The 22,032-nt window shown below is 42.0% G+C and overlaps 1 long non-coding RNA gene across 1 annotated transcript in view; it reads right to left on the reverse strand.

The window, feature by feature from the left end:
• LOC113947943 overlaps nt 1–17,846 on the reverse strand; it is a 37,623-nt gene extending 19,777 nt beyond the window's left edge. Inside the window, exon 1 of the long non-coding RNA XR_003527931.1 lies at nt 17,744–17,846. This is a non-coding gene — a long non-coding RNA (uncharacterized LOC113947943). The remainder of the gene's footprint in view (nt 1–17,743) is intronic.
• Nucleotides 17,847–22,032: the final 4,186 nt, after the last annotated feature.

The raw sequence follows: 22,032 nt of genomic DNA on the forward strand, positions 1-22,032 counted from the left end.
TTATTATACGTATTTCCTACCAACTTTCATGAACAATTAGGATCCCCACAGAGGATTCAAAGGTAATGATAACCACACAAACACACTGTGGGACAGAGAAATCAGATATCCAGTGTTTTTCCACCTTAAGACACCACCATATTTATTTTCAGAATGTTAATTTCTATTTGTTTCTTTGTGAAGAAGCTTAATTGCTCAGAAAATAAGCAAATAACCTTTTCTGAGGGACTTCACTGATTCACAGAGACCTGTATTAATGTGACCTGCCAAACGGCTGCTATACCATATCTAGAGCCACAGAGAACTCAGAACTGTACATCTGCAGGGTCACAGCCCTGGGCCTCATCTAACAAGCAGAATATATATAGCCATTTCAAATTGGTCTGACCTGTGTCTTTCAAGTATTTGTGAAGATGCTGCTGTACATGCAAGTTTCTCTAAGAAGAGGTGGAGGAGGTTTAGCAGGCAGAACATTGTGCCAACCCTGCTGAGCCATGTGAGTGCCACTTCATACTCTTTTCCCCACTGCTGCTAGTTAGGTCTTGCCCTTGCCCTGTAAGTCTAGGACCTAAGCTAGTTTCTTTCCTTTCACTGCTTTCCATGCATCACACAGAAGCTCCAATTACTGGCTGGAGTGTCTCAAGGGACATCACTACTCATACGAAAGACCAAAAACCCTCATAGCAGGTACAATTTCAAGGAGATAGTAAATAAATGTGCCTCACACAGGCTTTCTACTATTACACCCTTGCTTAGTTTAAGCTGTCAAAAACCCCTCTGTATGTTTTGAAAACATTTCGGGATGTTACTGATGAACATTTATAGTTATAGAATTAATCACTGCTATGAATCCCAGAATCGCATCACATATGTAAAAAAGCTTCAAGGTTACATAGCTTTCACAGCCAAAAGAGAGGAACTCCACAGTTCATTCTAGCGCCTCCACAAATTAGATTGCTGATGCACTAGTAAAATCCTTGCTCTAAAGTAAGAGTAGCATTTTTACTTAATGTAAACAGACTAAGTATTCAGTTGCTTTATTTTTTTTTAAAGCCACTAATTTTTGAGCAACAGCTTCAGATGAGCACATATTCCATGCAATAATATCATAAATAAACTACAAGCAGAACGCTTGAAACTAATTGTATAAAGAAATTCTAGAACGCAAGGCTGGTTTACTCTGCTCAGCATGCACATCTAGGCAACAAGTGGAAAAAACCGAGCCATTTGCACAGCTTCCTTTGCCTCTTCTTCCCTGACACAGGTATGTGCATGTGTGTGTATACACATAGGTACACACACACAAATAAAAATACAAGGCAGAGTATATTAGCCTTGTATAGTGAAATTTCTTAATACAATAACTTTCAAGTATATATATGCATATAAAAATATATATAAAGGAACATAAAGGATAAACAAGTTATTATGCAGAATGGTGAAAACTTCTCTGGAGAAAGTAAAACATTTTCACTCTTCTGCACAGAACAAAGCAGACAACTTCCCCAGAAATAGCAGCACACATCAGAAATGCAGCTATCAACTCTGCAAAGTCAACACTGCAAAACGAAAATATTAAGCCTATTCTCAAAGTATACAGAAGATGAGGAAGGCATGAGGAAAAAAATAGTACTATAAACATTATTGTAAGAAGATCTCTTAAGAGGCTAGGGCCTTCAGCAGAGTGCAGAAACTCTTCCCAAAGCTTTTACTACAACAAAGTAGTTAAGAAAGGTTGTTGACTGATTAGCCTTTTATTTGTTAGATTGAGCAAAAAAAAGTTTGAAAAAGATCAAAAAAGTTCAGGTCAGTAACAGAGAATAGCATTACAGGACAACTGGATGTGGGAGCTATTTCGTACACAGGCTGCGATGGCCTTCAAGACAAAAGCAAGCAGTTTAAGTTGCATCTAGTGAATAAAGGTGAGTCAAGGGAAGGCAAGGAGATGAGTGATATGGTGAAAGCAAAGAGACAAGTGATCTCTGCACAGCATCCTGGACAGCTAAATGCAAATCCTCTGTCCTTTACACAAGATGAAAAAAAAATAGAGTGCAATGAAGAGAACAGAACAGCTCAGAGCTCCTCCAGGTAAATGCTGAAGGACCAACTATTGACTGAAATACACTTGAATGCAGAAAAGAGACTGCAAAAAAACTGCTATGACCAATATCCCTCTCTTCCACTGATATCTTGCCTTGCTATATGCAGAAACTCTTAAATTAATTTTCTATGCTCTGCATTGTGAAAGGAGGTATGTATTTAATCAAAGGGCATACAAGGCAGGGGGGAGGAAAAATACATCAGCAACATAAGACAAAGTTACAGAAAGTATTTCCAATTTACACACCAGAAAAATCAAGTGCCTATGACAGGAAGCCCGAATTGAAGCAAAATGCTGGCTATCCATATTAAATTAGGAGACGTATTGTTAAATAAAAGCAGATATGTTTACATCCACAGTTAGAAAGATGCCTCGAGCTATCATCTGGCAAAACACTATGTCACTGCATTGCACGTGGCTTCCTTCTCATATCCTTTGTTCATTTATTTGTTTCATAATAACTATTTGAAGTTTCACAAAAACAAAACAAAACAAAAAAAAAACCACCAACAAACAAACAAACAAAACCACAAAAACAAAAAACAAAACAAAACCAAAACCAAAACAAACAAAAACCCCCACCAAAACAGCCTGCATATATCAGTAGGGAAAAAAAAAAAGAGTGATTTCATGCATCTTGGTCTATAAATAACTGCTTAAAGGGAAAAGAGTTATATGCCTAATTCAACTCAGAAGAATCATCCTTTCCAATTCAGATTTGTTGTAAGAGATACAGGATTAGTTCATCTTCTTTTACTCTGTTTTTAAACAAAACAAGCACATTATTTAATGCCTATTTCACACAAAATTAACAAAGAAAACTTCCTAAGAAACATGGTTATTAAACAATGTCACTTTTCAAGCAGAGTTAAAGCACATATCTGAACAATACACATTTTTGAGTGTGGCTTGAGTAGGAACAGCAGCTCTGTACTGAAAGCTTTCCATTCACATCAACTGTATTCTCTTCATAACAAGTGCATATGTAGGCAGAGGGATTGTGCCTTTTCCAACAGCTGCCCCATCATTTTAAAGATGATTTCCATAAACAGTACACACACATAAGTAGTGCTGGTCAACTTTCCTAACTTTCCTCCTTTCCTTCCCTCCTTCCTGGCCTGCAGACAGAACTTCCGCAGAGTCAAACCCAAGACCCCTCAGACAATAACTGCTCTTCCCTTTCAAACAGGGCTGGGGATATATTCTTTTTGGACAGATTATTTTTTAAGAACATATCCATTAATTCAGTAGAGAGGTGAAGAGGGCTTGACTTGACCTACCCAAATCTGGAAGCCAGGGCCTGAAAGCAAACCCTGTCTTCCAAGGGGGACAGTGACCTCAACAGGCACCAGCATACACCAGCATTTAAGACAAAGCTAGCAGACAGCTTCTACCCCAAGCAGAAAATGAGGACCACTGCTCCAACAATCTTGCACTGGGTTTGTGTGGTCAAGTTTTGGTAGCAGGGGTTGTGGTGGGGGGGTGGGCTACTGGAGTGGCTTCTGTGAGAAACCGCTGGAAGCTTCCCCCATGTCCAGCAGAGGCAATGCCAGCCAGCTTCAGGACAGATCTGCCACTGGCCAAGGCTGGGCCAATCAGAGAAGGTAGTAGCGCTTCTGTGATAACATTTAAGAAGAAAAAAAATTATTGTGCTGAAGTAATTTGGCTCAGAGAAGAGAGGAGTGAGAATATGTGAGAGGAACATCTATAGACACATCAAGGTCAGTGGAAAAGGAGGGGGAGGGAGTGCTCTGGGCACCGGAGAGGTGATTCCCCTGCAGCCTGTGGGTGTGCAAAGATCCACCTGAAGCCTGTGCAAGAGACCCACACCAGAGCAGGTGGATGCCCAAAAGATGCTGTGACCCCGTTGGAAACCCATGCTGGAGCAGGCTCCTGGCAGGGACCTGTTGACCTGCAGAGAGAGGAGCCCACACTAGAGCAGGTTTTCCTGGTAGGACTTGTGACCCTGGGGGTACCCACACTGGAACAGGTTGTTCTTCAAAGACAGTAACCCATGAAAAGGGACACACACTGGAGTAGTTGTGAAGAACTGCACCCTGTGGGAAGGACTCATGCTGGAGAATTTCATGGAGAACTATCTCCCGTGAGAGGGACCCCACCGGAGCAGGGGAAGGACTCCTCTCCCTGAGCAGCTGCAGGAAAAATCTGTGATGAACTGACTGTAACCCCCACTCCCCATCTCCCTTTGCCACTGGCAGGGAGGACACAAAACCCAGGAAGAAGGAAGGGGTAGGGGGGAGGTGTTTTTAAGGTTTGTTTTACTTCTCATTACCCTATGCTCAAATTTTGACTGGTAATAAATTCAACTGATATCCCCAAGATAAGTCTGTTTTGTCCATGACGGTATTCGGTTTGTGATCTCCCATGGTCCATATCTCAACTCATGAACCTTTTGTTATATTTTCTCTCCCCTGTCCCATTGCAGAAGGGAGTGACAAGAGTGGTTTTGGTGGGTGCCTGGCATCCAGCCAGGGTCAAACCACCATAAATTCTTCTGAAGTTTAGCTCTAGCAGGTTTTAAGAGGTAGCTGGCAGAAGAGCAGGTTACATGTTGGAAGCTGTTTTTCTGGAAGAAAACTCTTTATATGCATATAGTGAGATTAGAGGCTGAAGAAAACAGTCCCAACATACTACTACATTTTCCAACAGGAAACATGCTGAACTTTGAGACAGTACGTAATTCAGGAAGAAGAGTAATAGAATGGGTATTAAAAGAATTTCCTGCCAAAGCACAAATATTATCAATATGTAAATCTTCACAGGAGGTACTTAATGCTTTTGATATTAAATACTCTGCCTATGCAAGTCCTCTCCTATTGCTCAATCCTCTTCAAAACTATTGCAAAGCTTTCCAGATGAGGAGATTATGTCAAGAATCCTCAGTCTAGATGGCATTTCTCAAGTGCATCCAAGTCTCGTAAATTGCATTACGAGGTCACTTAGAAAGTTCTCTGAGTTGTCAACAAAACCAGTTTTAAGCCCAGAAAGGTTGCAGAAGCTCTAATCTAAACACTTGTTAATTGTTGAACCACAGCTCTGTTCATTGCTGTCCTACTTTGTCAACAGTAACACCCACCTCTATCATCACAAATATACCCTGACTGTTGACAGTAATTCCAATTTTCTTTGTCATAAATACTCACAAAAAATTCAGCTACTTCTACAATGCATATAAGCCATATCTCTAACAACTACCCTGGCTCTGAACTTGGCTGAACTTGCTCAGTATATCACTAAATTTGCAATTCTTTTAAGTCAAATGCTGTATTTGTTAACTTTTTCTGAGTTCACTACAAGATTTTCAGTATTTCTTAGTTCTGCAAGAAAAGGCTTTTGGAAACCTCTGTCCATTTCACCTGCTTTGCCTGCAGAGGAAAAAACAACCAACCTCAAACTGCAGCTTCATCAGTGTCTGTCCTGACTTCCATATACCATCCAACTGAAATCCATACACCATCCAACTAAACTATCATCTCTCAAGATATTTGCAGCCAGATAAATAACGGGCCAAGAAGATATGCCTTCTGTCTTCCCACATCTTAATTAGCAAACAACTCAAAGCCACCTACAAATGCACAGACTCCTCAGCCCATCCCCCTGTCCCCCGGGTTTTCCTCTTCCTCTTTCCATTTGACCCCTGCCCACATCATCTGGATTCTCCTTTGATGCCACTGATCTTGAATTAGACTGTAAACCCTTTTTAGGAGAGCTTATACCTTACTACGAACAATAAAAGTGCAAATCCTAACAGGAACCTTCAAGCTTTACTGAAACACAACATAATTTGAACCTATGGCAAATGTACAAATCTTCACTGAAAGCTATTTGCAAAACACGGATTAGTGAAGTTTCCTCAAATATAAAGCATGTTTTCTTGATATTGCAAATACTGTTTTAGCTACCTAGATGGCAATAATGTTTATAAGAACACTGAGCAGGACATTAGCTTCTTTATAAAAAAGTCAGAAAGTGCAAGAAGTCTTTGGTTTTCTGTCTCTTACGTGGAATGTAAAGGGATAGACTGATGTTTAGATTATGTCCTCTCGTACTTTTACACAAACATGTCTACAAACATATTTGAGAAAAAAGGATACCGACAACAAGAAAAAACAAGTTAACAACAAAACTCTCCTTACCAAAGGCATAGGTATTTAACATACATACCAAGCAGACACAATCTTCTCTCAAGAGGGAATACACCAGTGCTTTCAGTATCAACTTAAATCAGTTATGTGCTACAACCTCACTGTTCTTTTTCTGGTATGATAGCAATGATGATTAAATACCTTCCCAATCACATAAACTGTTCTCTATGTCCTGGGGTCATATTTAAGCACTAGGGTCCACCCACACATAAACCTACTTGGCATGACCGGAGTCTTGAAATTGTCTCAAGTGACTTCTAGAAAAGCATGAATCAGCTTTTAGAACTTTCTCCCTTTTTTTTTTTCTTTTTGAAAGGGAGGAAGGAAGGAGAAGGAAAGGAAAGGGTGAAGGGTGAGAATAACTGAACCTCAAACAGCTGAGATGTTGTGATACGTCAGAGGTGAACCCGGCCACATGAAATCTCCCTGACGTCCCCATCATTGTGCAGGGTTGGGCCTCTTCCAAGAAAAAATAATTTTTTAATGCTTTTTTTTCTCCATGGTTTCTCTAATTGGGGCATTTCTAGTTTCCAGGACTCCTGTGATTGCTTCTGCCATGGCTTAGGATTTCAAATTCTAAATGAGCCACTGCAAAGATGACAAAGATGTGAAATAATCTTGTAAAAATTTTCTAGTGGAGTCTAGAAATGAAGCCAAGCAACCTGTAGAACCAAGCAGCTCTGGAAAGTTAGAATTGAATTTGCAGTTAAAAATATAACTGATTTCATTTTTGCTTTTTCCTATCAGAGATTGGATGACTTCTAGATATTCAGACACAGACATTACAAGAAATATTAAGCAGTAGGTAGAAAAGTTTGGCCTAATTCGTATGTCTGTGACAAACCAAATAGAAGTTTTAAACAGACAACTATGTTTTAGGTGTCAAACATTTCTTGACGTCTGTGGCAGTTGGCAGCTGCAAACATCCGACTGAAAGCCCCATCTGCTGCTTCACAGCTTCCAGTCGAGGATGTTTACAGTCGCTTACTGTCAACAGCAATACACATTCCTTGGCTGTTTATTTTATATTATTAACATGCAGAGGCCTCCAAGCAGGTTAGTTAAGATCACTACAACTTCTGTTGCTGTGTTGCTGCCCGCAGATGTACACGGGACTGTAAGTATTTACTTAATGAAATAAAGTACAATAGAGGGACATTTGTAAACAGCCAGGCGTATTTTCTATTCAAGCATTACACTTCTAGAATTATGTTGATTATTTTAGATCCAGTAAGAATTAAATAACGGTGTATAAAAAGGGCAACTTGCTTCCACTGTTGCGTTTGTTTTGTTCTCCAAGAGACTTGAGCAATCCTGTCACATTCATACAAAAACTGCATTACTCTACAATAAAATTCACGTATCAGCACAGAAACTAAAGATAGTAACTGACTGGCATGAAAATAGAACCAAATCCTTCCTAAGGGTATTTCATTACAGCGTCTGGGACGGCTTCTGCCCCACAAAAAAGTGGGTGCAAGGAAATTATATGATATTAGAAGTTAGTTTATGCAGTATTTGCTTCAAAATAAAACCATAGAAAAAAACCCACCACCCAAGCCACTGAGGACTATGAGGAAGAGGCAAGAAGTTGCGTAGCAAGCTCTACAAAGGCTCCAGTAAAGTTCAAATCTGCTAGGATTCTACAAATTCTCTGAGCTAATCATTTGCTGCTACACTTCATGTAGCTGACAGAATAGCACTTCTCACCAAAGGAAAAAGCCAGAAAGATTTGGCATAACAACATCTTGGTTGTACAGTTCTGCTGTTTGTTTTCCATTCCATCTCCCATTTCCTTCTTAAGTTAATGATGGGGAAAATTAAAGATTAATCACTCAACTATTTTTCTGAAGTCATATGAAACCGCAGCAGGCCAGCAGAGTGATTATATCACTCTAATTAGAAGGTGTTTTTCCTTGAAACTTTCTTGCCCCCAAATGAAATTACCACACTGTAAACTGAGTAGATTATGAAAAGACTGTAGCTGGGATTCAGAAGTGTATTTATTCAAACTGATAAGTGTGAAGGATCTCTATAAATCACTTTCAAAACTCAGGATTATATTTTCTATACTAAGGTTAAGAAAGTTAATCTTTCAGGCAGCAGGTGAAAACATGCAGAATTATGTTGAGGCCTTTCCCTGTATTCAGTATCAACTCTGAGCTATTAAAGCTTCCTAGGGAATCACATTTTCTCAATGGGTCAAGTCACTAAGGAAACAAAGCAAACTTTATCAGTGCTGCACAACTCTCCATTCCAGAAATTCCTGGCACTTGGCATCTATATACCACACCAGAGTCACAGGATCCACTCACTCTCTCCTTAGGAGAGCTACCATGGTAAGCTATGAAACTCTCAGCAAGGTCCCCAATTTTCACAAAGTTTCACAATACAAGGAGGTACTGGACACTCCTGTGTGAGGTCTACTGAGGAACAGGATGGCAGGAAAATACATTTACTATAACAATACTTTTGAAAAAAAAAAAAGAAAAAGAGTTCCTATTTTGGCAAGTTCTATATTATTTAGCATAAGCCAGCTAAGAAAAACACTTGTCGCCTTGTAAAACAATATGTACAAACTGTAACAAAAAAGGCCAACGAAAAAATCCTCAAATGCAAAGCACTGACTGCAGAATGAAAATATTTCACCTTAGTTACATCTAGTCATGAAACTGAAATTAGCCTTTTATTTGTAAATGTACTGGCCTAATATCCACAATTTTAAGGGGGACAAAGTAGAGAGCCTATAAAATCCCAATACTTTTAACTAATTAGATGAAGGACATTATGTCAGCAACAATATGCAATTCCACTCCATGTATGGCTTCCTTTCCACTTTTAAAACACATCAAACAGATTATATCTCTATGAAAGTCAAAGCAAGGTCAATCTAAAACTGTGGCACTTTATCACATAGTAGGGACTGTTATGCAAGAGAATTCCATCAGTTATCTTTACTACACTGATTTTTAATTTGTAAAGTCTTCCATAACACCTCTATAAGAATCAAGTGTCCAAGACTTGAACAGCAAACAACAGGGCTTGATACATGTTCATCTTGATAAGGTTGTGAACAAACAAAGGTAAGACAAAAGGAACAACAGTCCGACTTTTCAATGTCTTCATGAATTTACAGTTCATGTCACAGAAGGAGCAAGGGGCGAACTGGTAGCACTTAAGCCTTCTTCAGTTTAAAACAAAAAAAGCTTTCAACTGTTTTCCTCTCACTCTTCTGAAATTTCCAAGCCAGATGAATGGATTAGTGGTGACAAAGAAAAAACAACAAAAACAAACTAACAAAAAAAGCAACTCAGCAAAAACTTTCCAAGTGTTCCTAGAATTCAAAACCAGGGCCTCTACATTTTCTGTTATCTTCCATATAAATATAGATGAGGTGATACAGAAACTCAGACAAGTAAATTAGTTTTTAACCATACCAGATTAACTCTGGAATACCAACAGATAAAAATGCAAATTCAAAGCTGCACAGAACTTGAAAAAAACTTAACTTTTGGAAATTATTTCCTAACTAGCTTTGTAGTCTACATTTTCTAATTTGCTTGTCAAAAACTTTAAGATAATTAAATATGCGAAAAATTACTCCTCCTCTTGCTGTCACTGACAGCACAGGAAGATTAAGCACACATTACTTACATGAACTCAAGTTCACAGCTGTTATGATACAGCATGAGTATCTCCAACTGTTGCAGATGAATCTGATTCTCCCAACTGCACTTGAACTCATTCTAAAATGCCTGAAGCAGGAGGCTCTCCCAGCGCTAGGAAAGCAGTTACAGACAAGCAGTTGAAATTACGCACCAAAATGAGATACAAAATATCCAAATGTTTGGGAACGAGATGTCAGAACTATTGGTAAAATCAGGAACAACATGCAGTGCGTTTTCTTGAGCCTCTTCCCAAAACTCAATGTCCAATCATTAAGAATTTTAATAAGCTTTTAATCTATCCAAGTGAATGACTACTAAGGTGTACCTCACTAGCAATATATCTGTAGAAAAAAACCCAAGAACTTACTTCTTGGATACCAGCTGATCCTACTTCAGCCTCCTTCATGAGAGATACCCACACCTCTGGGGAGAACTACATTCTTCGTCTGCCAAAGACTGCTCCTTAGATTTCCAGGAATTCATATCACATATATGAACATTAGTTATTGTAATTCCAGAAGTTCAGCAGCTCAGATCACATAGTTCTCACTGCAAGAAGTCAGATAGCTTTTAACAGCCATTATTAAAACTATGCCTTTTTCTGGTACAGTCATTTAAAACTCAGAATGTGTTTAAAGTGACACATTACTCCTGAATGCAGCTGTCTCTCAATTAGAAGAGATAAAGGTTAACTGCTAAGGCAGCATTAAGTATTCAGAACCTATACTGAAGTAGTTAAAATTTCCCACAGGTACATATAACAACTTCCCTTATTTATTATGTTAAGAAACATACAGATTACACAACCAAAACCAACCATACAATAAATTTGAGATTGAGCATCACTTCAAAAAAGCAAAATCCCCACAGAGTCCTCTTAGTTATGCCTTTAAGATGGAGAAGGAATTTATTCATGCAACCATTCTAGACAAAAAGGGACATATTGAAGCCCTTTGCAGGGGGATGGACAGACACACAAGACAGAACTAGATTATTAGGAGGAAACCAAAGAAATACAGAAATAGAGATTGAGAAGAGCATAGAAAGAACACAAGGGGAACTAAAGTATACCAGTCAAAAGTAGCAGAACACTCACATGACAGTTCTGAAATCTAAGTTATGAGCACACAACAAAACCAAGAGAAGTGCAGGACGTAGGACTTATTAACTCAAATGTATATACTCAAAGTTTATTATTTATCAATTTGCACTCCTGATACCTTTGGAAGGTACTTGAACCCGCTCTGTATGTGACCACATGAAACAAGGATGCTTTTGATAAACACATCTCCATCAATCAACGACCTGCAGCAACAAGTGAAGGCTAAGGAGGGATATCAGCACTACTTACACTCACTATAGCACAGCGTTGCTTTCTGCTCTCCATTTCAGTGCCATGAGGGCCTCACTACGAACGCCACAAACCTTTAGTGGCCAGAAAGGAAGATGCAACAGGTTCAACTGTCCTCTCCTATCAGGTGGCAGAAGCAGGTGATGCCCAGGGGGTACAGAGCATTGCTCTCCTTGCTGGCAGAACTAGCACCACGAGTGGAGCAGCGACCAGCCCGAAGCCGCGTTTAAGTACGCATCGCTGTGCCAGTTGCCACCACAGAATGGTTGACTTCATGGTTTCCTACTTCAGGTAAGTACGAAGACCACGTAGTGGGTCAAAACAAGAATAAAGAGCATATATTGAACCAGCAAACAGTCCCCAGTGGCAATAATTTCTTCTCATGGCTATTTGGGAGAAGCATTACTCGAGAGCACAACATTACAGATCCCAAGATTAGCACAGAATATTTATTTAGATTTGACAGCATAATCAAACTACCTATAGCACACAACTCATTCAGCTGTATTGTCCGTATTCAAAAGGAAGGCAAAACACAGCTGCAGTGGTAACAAGCCTCTGGCACAGGGGACACACTACAGGCATGGCACATATCAGAGATCCCTGCAGACAGGAGCAAACATGTTTGGGCTGACCAGAACCATCTTCAAACACAAAACTCTGCCCCAACATCCTCCTAGAATTTCTAGAATGCTTTCATCTTGTATTTTGCAAACTGTCTCCTAACTCACATTTCTTATGTCCTTTATTCAGGACATGTGCTGAAAATACGTTCTCTGGAGAACATATTTTATACCTTGCTGTACTCTTGGGAAAAGCACAGACTCGAACTCTGATCCTTTTGTTGGTCCAGTGACTCACACCTCACATGCTACACGTTTACCCTCATATTTCTGATTTCAGGGTCCGGTAATCAATGGAGGAGTCAGTTCTGCTTGCCCATAGCCAGGACATGGCACCCATCCCAACTCCCCTGCAAATACAGGGAAGGCCATTTTTCTCTCCCATCACTCCTTCCCTTGTACAGAGCTCAAACACACAACTGGGACATAAAGACTCTCAAAATAATTAGAACAATCATAATGTTTGTCCTTCATCTCCAGTAGATCAAAACAAATACAACTTCTGACCACAACACTGTTTTCACTTAATGTGCTCCAAAGTGAACAAAGCCCAGATGTTGCAGAAGAGTCTGCATGGCTTCAGCTCACACATCCTTACCTATGAGGTTGTGCTATGCATTGATTACTCTTGTCCCAAAAGTACTTGAACATTACCATAAATTAGTGCTAGATGCAAGAGAATTTCTGGGTACTACATTAAGCAAAACATCCACTAAAAGTGTGTAGAAAGCAACTTCATTAACAACACTGCGTACTAAATTAATTTACAAAATGCTTATTTATTCACAGCACTATGAAAGTAAAACATAACAGCAACATTTAAAGAATGAAACTAGAGTTCATACACAGCAAATGCATTAACTTTTGCACACATACAGACTAGGGCAATATATCTACTCAAGTCCCATTCTTCATTTATTTCCAACAGCCTCCCCTTTCCCTGGGTGTGACCAGGCTTATGGCATGTGGGAACAGAATGAGGCTGAACATCAGCCTCAAGGTAGCTAAACACTTGTTTGTTCCCACAGTTTGTAATTAAACACTCTGACCTACTGGATAAAATGCTAACATCATACCGATAGAGCCATGAACCTGAATCTTGTTAATGTTAACCTGTGTCCTCATCACCTTGAAAAGGTCTTTCCTCCCAAATTTCCAGTAGCAGAAGCTGCAAGAGACTAACATGCACATGGAAAAAAAAAATCCATCAAGTTAAAAGAGAGGAACAATTCAGTCCTACAAAGTGAGGAGAAAGCATTAGACTGAGCAGTGAAGCAAGGGGAGAGAGGGCTTACCAGCATAAATGCATAAATGTTAAGACACTGTGGAAGCTCCAAAGTGCTCAAAAACACAGTAATCAACACTGATATGCCAAAGAAAGCACACACTAGAAAGTTCTGTAAGAGGAAAAGGCAGAGTGAGCCCCACTGGAACAGCTAAAAGAGAGCCACATGCGAGAAATTACAGGTAGGAAGAAGGCACAAACTGAGAAGAAACCCTACTGTTAACTTCAGGCATTGGGAATTTATCCCTAAATTTCCAGTTTAAGTCACAAAAGTGCTGCACCCACACAGCCTTCCACAGATGCGAACAGGTCGTGTAACCGCATTTTGCTTCTGACAGCAGAAATAACTGCCCAGAGGTTAAAGAAAAGTAACAGATAAGGAAGCAGGAGACACCTATAAAACGGCTTCCTATCAAAAAAACCTTTTTTTGATGGTCATTAGCAAGGAAAATCCCTGGTGGATAAATATAGCTTTTGTAGTCAGCTAAAAATTAGAGCTATTAGAATATCTCTTGACAGCTCCAATAACAGCTCTCAGTTGCTTAGACTCATTGAAAGTTTATAATCAACTTGCTGCAAAAGCTTTTATTTAGAACATGTGTCACTGAAGAAAAACACTGAAGCAAAACCTGATTTTATTTTTCAAATGTCTTAACAACTAATCCCCTTGGAATTATGTCAGGCATGTCACATTAGGATGGCTTGGGCTCACCTTGACCAGCAAGTATGTTAAAATGCAACTAAACCTGTCTACATTTGCACTCCCAGCACATGCTTCTAAAATTTCAAATGGTTACAGAGGAAAGGCATCTGTGGATCTAACACTGATCAAGACCACATTATCAATGTGTTTTACTTCAACATGAAGTGTTACAGGCAAAAGCAGTCTTAGAGAATAATGTAAAACTTATTTTCTACACACCTGAATTTAAAAGAGAAGGGAGAACTTTCCTGTGCAAAAATCTATTTGCTGTGGTAGGTTCTGTTGTTATAAAAGGTACAATTATACAGTACCTGTTTTTGGTGTAAAGGGTTATATATGTAAATGGTTGAATTAATAAACCAGAGTTCAGAATGAGCTTTTCCTGTTCCTGTTAATTTATGGCCCGGTGTTACATTCCTTTCATGTAATGCCACAGTTTTCAGTGAATAACTTCACATTATCCTCCTCAGAGTGCAGATACAAAGAACATCAACCATCAGTTTCATAAGACTCTCCCTCTTAACCCTCAAGGGTTTAGGTGCCCGATAAAGTTTTAGATATTATTAAAACTTTAAACATCCGTGCTTGGCTGCTATTACTCTCCGAGCAACTTTCTGCCAATGGGTACTTGTGCCAACACTGAAGCCTTCATAACACTGCTTGAACCAGCACCGCACGTCCAAACCACCACACGGTTCTCAAATTCCCTGCTTGCCCTCTCGCTCCTCAACTGCTGAAACACAAGAACACGTCTCTGGAAGTGCAACTTCCAGATCTGTCCTTTATCCCAATGAAATAAGGAGTTTGTGAATCAACCAGCTGCACCAGAAACTTTTTTGTACAACACAAACACTAGGTCAAGAAGCATTCAGGTTTAAATCCCTCTCTAGACCTGACTCAGACACAACCCAGAACCCAGTTTTCATTACTCCAGTTGAATTCTTGTGACTGCATGGTAATGCCATCCATCTTTCATCCAGTGCTTTCAACAGAAGAAGTTCAGCCCTGGAGCTTCTGCCACCCAGGAAGGCACCATATTCAAATCACTCTCCCAAATCAGCAATATGACCTAAAGAAGAACCTTTGGAAAAGGAGACCCTGCTCAGGTATTTCATTCCAGGACAGTGTTTGCAACTGCAAATAATACAGATGGATTGACACCTTTACCTAGCTAGACCCAAGACATAAGCCTCTATAAAAGTTAAGCTGCAGAGCAGATCTCTCTCTACGTGTCCTACTGGTCCCTGAGACACTCTGATTGTTTTCCTCTGAGGGGTAGCCAGAGGACACCTTGCATGGCCTTTCCCTGCAGGTCATACAGGTAAAGCAGGGGCCAACTCTGGGCTACGGGCATCAGCGCAGCTGCAGGTCAAGCATCTGCACACTCCAGCCCTTAACCTACCTTGGATGTTTTGCCTCCTCCTTCTGTCAACTGTACTGAAAGCACAGACATGCTGTTGGTCTGTTTATCTTCACTCAGCTTTCTAAAGAATCAGTGAAATGAATCACATGTAGCACTTGTAACTATTGTACTAAAATAAACAAAATTCAACCACAGGATCACTTTTTAGTATTCAAAGCACTTGCATGCTTTCAGTCCTGCTGAAAATACTCGCTCAGAGGACACCCTCTCCCTCCCTGGGCTTTAACAGCTCCCAACCCTACGCAGCGTCAGGGCAGTTACTCGGCTGCACACGCAGCTTGAACATCACATTTGACTTCAGGGTTAGGGAAGGGGATTCCAGTACAAAAGCAGCATTGAGAAAACAGCTTAAAAAAGTACAGCAGCACTACCAGGGCTCTAACTTTATAAGTAGACTTATAATTAAGAGTAAGAGCTATTAATTAGTTTTCAATGGTAACAGCAAAGAGCTAATGATCTATTAGGAATCACAGACACTGCATTTAACATTTAGTATTTCCCTCATTTCTCATGAGGCAAAAGACAGACTTATAAATTCAAGATATGACACAAGAGATCTCAACACACAAAAACTATTGCCAACAACATTAACTTCAGCAAGAAACCTATCCTATAGAAAGTGAACATAGCAGAAATTAATCTTTATCCAGATATTTTGACGGGGAGTTCACACGTAATGCTTCCATTCTTGGTATGAGTTTTAGTTACAACAAAGCTATGGACAACAGCCATAAAGCAGGTAGTACGTGTTTTAACATGGGTGCATCAGGTTTGACTTCAAGAGCCAAATTTTTTTTTTGGGGGGGGGATTGTATCTTCTGCAATCAAGCTTTTTAAACTCTGCCTTCTCCATCCAAACAGCTGGACTATAGAAGAGCTTAAAACAAAAAAAAAAGTGAAGTGCCCCATTGTGTTTTGACTCGAAGTAGATACAGCAGCAACCCTCAAGGTTACCTTGCCCTATGTGCGGCCTCAGGAAGGAAAAAAACACAGTTTCAGCAAAGGAATTTCTTGCCTGGCTGGAGGCCGCACCCGCCACATCAACTGATGGCAGAAAAGCATTTGGATTCACAAGTCTACCCCTAGCACCCAGCCGGAGGCAAAGTAAAACTTTCTCATTTTCGGAGAAGAAAAGAAACTCTTGCTCAATAAGTAGCAATTATGCTGCAGAATTTATATGCTGAGCACGGCTGAATGTACGAACACCAGATCAGTCAACCATAGCTTTAGTGCTTTGAGTATGATTAACAGAATGAACTTTCAAAGGTCAATTAAATGTCAACACATTTTAAAGAGATATTCTTCTTAACTTGGGGTGATGTGTAACAGTACCTTCCAGAGCTGCTGTGCCACTTTCATCTTAAAATTTTACCCATCCAATACTTACACGTGCAGATATAAAGATGATAACTAATTAACTATTGATAGAAAATAATGGTTATTTAACTCCTGGCTTTTCTATTGCTAAGCTATCTTTATTACTTGTGTCTAACCAAGTACACAGGCACGCTTACCCTAAAATTTCATTTCAGCTGTTGAGGGTGAGAGCAAAGGGAGAAGAAAAGGAGCAAGAACAGTTTGAAAGTCTAATAATTTACTATATGAAAATGAGAAGAGGCTTTTGATAGCCTGGATATAAATCTGGAGGAGGAAGAGGGGTACAGCACTGTAACTGAATTAATTATGAACATGTTAATCATGACTTTAGGCAGCCCAGCAATTTATCTCTTCGCTTCTAAACATTTCTGGGAATTCAAACTTCAGCTAACTAGCTCAAGACATCTTAAAATTAATGCTGAAAAAACCGAACACTCAGTACAGATTCATTTAAATCACCTCTCCAACTGGATGATCAGATCATTAGTTTTAAAAAAAAAGGTCTCCATCTCAGTACAAACTAAAAGGATTAAAATCCTGACCAAGGCCTCACAATAGTACTATAATCATTCTGACACGAACAATATTTATTCAAGAATCATTTGAGAGTTGAGAAAAACCAGCAGAGAGCCGCACTCTGTGCAGACGCCAGAGGAAAACGGGTTGCAGAGTATTCCTTCTATAAGGGCAGCGGTCCCGGCACCTCTCCACAGGTAGGCTTGTAACTCCACGCGATTTTAGGATGAGTTTTTCAGGAGGTTCCCGCTCCGGCCCCGGCAGCCCCGCTGCGTTTCGGGCCAGGTGCCGCGGGCAGCGGCGGCTCTGCCCAGACAGGGACTAGGGCGGGCAACCTTCAAAGTTCCTAAAAAGTTCCCAGCCCTAGGGGCTGCCTGACCCCCGCCGGGCACGGCCGCCCCGTCCCGCCGCACCTGCGGCCCCGGCCGGCGCCCTTGGGCACAATCCGGGAGCTGCGGGCGGAGCGGGCACCCGGCCCGGCCCGGCCCGACCCGGCTCGTAGGCGGCCCGGACCCCCGCCCGCTCCTTACCTGGCCGGGTCCCGCCGGGCCGCGCCCAACTTTCCCACTCCGGGCGAAACTTGCGACAGGCAGCGGGCCCGCTCCCGACGTCCGCCTCCAGCCCAGCCCAGCCCAGCCCAGCCCAGCCCAACCTAGCCTAGCCTAGCCTAGCCCAGCCTAGACCGTCCCGTCCCAGCCCAGCCCCCCGCCGGCCCAGCCACAGGGGCGGGGAAAGGGGGCGGGGGTAAGCGAGCCCGCCCCGCGCCGGGCATTGTACGCCCCCGGAGCGCCTTTCGCGGCAGAGGAGGCAACGCAGGCTCCTCCTCCCCTCGCCATGTTCTTTGTCTGTCCGGCTCTCCCCGGCCGTTCCTCCGGCGCCGCGGCCGCCCCGGCGGGGCCGGCGGAGCGCGGCGGGGCCGCCCCGGCCGCAGGTGACAGAGCGGCCACCCCCGCCCAGCACCGCCCCCCGCCGGCGGGATCTCGGCGCGCTCTGCCAATCGGCTCGGGGCAGAGAGGCAGCCTCGGCCAATCAGGCGCCGCGGAGCGCGGAGGGTGCCCCGGGTGAGCCAATGGGACGCGGAGCGGCGGGCGGGCCCGCCTCCCCCGCGCGGCGCGTGGAGCGGAGAAGCGGCGGGGGCCGCGCCGCGGGGCCGCTCGGGGCTCCTCGAGCTCCGTGAGGGCAGCGCGTCCCGGCCCCATGGGGTCCCACAGCGGCACGGCCAGCCCGGGCAGGCCTCGCCTGCCTCCGACGAGACTTGACTGGGGAGGCGGGAGGAGTCGAGGGCAAAAAGGGCTTGCGAAAAAGCAGAGTGACGTCCCCTCTGGGGACGGGAGAGAGGAGTTGGTAGAGACTGGAGCAGCCGCACAGTCTGAGAAGCGCTGGCTGTCTTTAGTGGTTGTTTCTTACGCGGCCAAAAGCCTCGTCTGATTTGCCCTTTTGTCAGTTTTGTGTTGTAAGGAACACGAAGTCCCTTATACACCCAAGCAGTGAGCACTAGAAATAATAATAGCTCAGGGGCAAAAGCCACTACCATGAGGTCTCACTGCCCTTCCCATGGCTACCATAGAGTCATCAAGGTTGGAAGAGTCTTCAAGATCATCAAGTCCAACCATCCACCCAGCACTACCGCTTGCAACCCCTAAATCACTAAACCACATCACCCAGTGCCAGATCCAAATGCCCCTTTAACACTTCCAGGGATGGTGACTCCAACACTTCCCTGGACAACCTATTCCAGCCTGACCACCATAACACTGAAAATTTTTTTTCTAATATCTAATCTGAATCTCCCCTGTCTCCGCTTAAGGCCATTGCCTTGAGTCCTCTCACTATTGATGCTCATTTGGTGACCCACAAGTATGTGCCATTCAATCCTACCTAGTAAGTCACAGTTACACACCTCAAACCCGATGTGTTTATGGTTTATTCCCAAAGTACATAATCTTGTTGCTTGGTGCTTGAACTTCGGTCATTATTCCAGTCCTCAAGTTCAGGCAAACCCTTTTTCAAGCTACCCTGATCTTTCTCCAGGCTGTCCCTCACAGCCCTGCCATCAGGAAATTTCAACAGTACACCTCATAATTTGGCGTATGGATGAACTTGTTAAAGTTTAGATAGTATATAATGCTTGATCTTTCTGGAACATCTTTCTGTGAAGCATTTCCTCTCTGGCATTTCCCTTTAGCTAACTTCTTACCCACTCTGCAGCACCTCACCAACTCCTGTAACGGCTTTCCATGAAATCATGTACGAAACGCTGACTGAAGTCTAGTCATGGTGGATCTCCTGCCTTCTCCTTATTCAAGAACCTCACTGCTCACAAAGGGTACTGGGTTTGCTTCACAAAATATACCTTTGGCAAGGTGCTGTTGTGTTTTATCCCACTTTCCACTTACTTGCACCTGTTTCATTACATTCTCCTTACACATTTGCTCTCAATCCTTAGTGATTAATGGCGGTAGATAAGTAGTCTGCAGTTGTTAGTGCTGATTTTGAATGCTGGCAGTAAGAGCACACTGGTGGGTAGCCCTTGTGGGCTTCCTCCTGCCTGGGGAAGAACATCTAACTCAAGAGCTGAAGATTGCCATGGTAGGAGTTTCATGCCATAGATAACAACAGTAATAGAAGCTAATTCCTTGTGTGCCATGCACTATGTCTTGTGGCCGTGGAAGAGTCCTCAATATAACAATTAACAGAAATAGACTTGGCTAATTTGGATTTTTTTTTTTCCTATATGTTGCATGGAAGTCCTTGTTTCTCAGCCTTTTGTCTTAAGAGCTGAATATCAGTGTGTAAGAATGTTGGTGCTAGCATCCTCTCCTGTGTATCTCAAACCAAAGCCTTGGGTTAGATTTTTTTTGCTGAATTTCTGTTTTTCAATTAAGGTCTCACCTGCTGAGCTAACTTGGTACTTTTCTGGTGCTTGCATGTTTTATCCGAGAAATTCAGGCATTGTTATTGCTTGAAAGGCTTGCATTTCTGTCACAGCCAGGCATGAGTCCAGGGGCAGAGCCCAGGCATGTCATTGTGGTACAAACGTCTTGCCAAAGATAAACCTGCCCCCAAAAACCCACAGCTCAAGCTGGACAAGATGTAAGAGATGTTGAAGGACCAATGACATCTAGTACTTATACAAGGAATATATCTAAGGATTCAACCAAATCTCGGCAACAGAGCAGGGCAAAAAATTTGGAATCACTCATATCCATACTCCACAAATCTCTTCTGCAAAAGCCATGCCCAGCTTCCTGACATGTGGGTAAGACATCCATTGGTCACAGCAGATACATAGCGATTTGCAATGCCTTTATGAGCTGACACTGATTGACTTAGGGTAATTGGCCAGATTCCTACTTATAAGCTGTTTCAAATGTGAGAAAAACATTTCCTAAGACACTTCCACAGGGGAAGAGGTTGATGTTAGCATCTCATCTCATTTTTGCCATGGACTAAGAGCAGGGATGCGCCTTGTGGCTTGGCTGAGCTCTGGTAACCCCATCAGTGGTGAGCTCTCAGCAGCCTTTAACATCCAGATGGATCGGTCAGAAGGCTGGGTTAGCCCAGTCTTGCTGGCCTTCAGAGACCTGAATAGTACTGTTTTACACTTAAAATAGCTTGGTAAACGTAGGAAGTTCAGTCATATATTAAAGGTGTGCAGGCCTATATTTATTATCTTTTTTCAGTCACAGTTTATTATTGTAATACCTGTGAGCAAAAGATATTAGACTCTGGCAAATGAAACGTTCTTTGAGTTAGAAAAAAATTGTCTACTTTGTTAAGGGCTTGTCTCTCAGAAACGTGGTAAGTCAATGGTGCTCTTGTAGTGATTAATAGAGAAGCCATTCAGAGTTCTTGGGGTGGAGGGGGTTGGGTTTTTTTAATTACCGAGATAACTTCCTCATCAAATCCATTGCTCAAAGACAAAACAACTGTGTTTTACTCACTTTCACTGCTGTAGTGAGATGAAAAGTTGGTGATATATTCTCCCCAGAGGTCATCATAGCTACAAACAAGGTTGTGGACCTAATATATACACACAGACTGGTGGACAAAGCCCAGTGTTTATTGTAGTATAAGAGAAACTGAACAGAAGGGAAGGAGGAGATTAAACAAGGCATTAGGAAAGAAGAGACACCTTCCCTACATGGCATCTGATACTGGAGGCTGGAAGGGAGAAAAAGCACAGTCATTTAATTTTATTTTTTAATGAAGGACAAACACATGGCAACTTTAAGGGCAAAACCAGTAATATCTTCTTTCTTCTTCTGATCCAAACTCAAGAAATGTCTCAAACCCCTTTTGAGCCAGTACTCATGGCCTCACAGATTATTTCGACCAAAAAACCAAGTCAAGGGTAGAGCTGGACTTGGCAGTGACAAAGTTCTGCTTCCTTGAGGAAGAACATACCTTCTTCAATATTATTCAGTACTCCTAGCTTTCTTCCAGTGTATTTTCTACCAGAAAGATTCCTCGTGTCTCTCTCAGTCAGCATTTTCCACCCTTCCCTTGCAGCTGTGACCACTTGTCTCTGCCTCTTCTCTGGCTCTTTCCAGTCACAAACAAGCAACACATTCTGGCTGATGTTCTGATTCTTTGTAGCAGGGCCTATATAGTCTGAGCTTTTGTGTGAAATAAATATTACACCATTACATTACACTCTAAAAATGTTTGTACTAAAAAAGTTACAAAGTTAAGCACTCCTCCAAGCAACACACTTCAGCAGTATAAAATGTTTTTCTGAATAATCCAACTTTCAGAACAGCTCTTGGTTTTATAATGTCTAGCACAAGAGGATCTGATGTTGGTAGGCTGATAGATA

This window comes from Corapipo altera, unplaced genomic scaffold (genome assembly GCF_003945725.1).
Source record: "Corapipo altera isolate COAL_440 unplaced genomic scaffold, ASM394572v1 2, whole genome shotgun sequence".
NCBI classification, from domain to species: Eukaryota; Metazoa; Chordata; class Aves; order Passeriformes; family Pipridae; genus Corapipo; species Corapipo altera.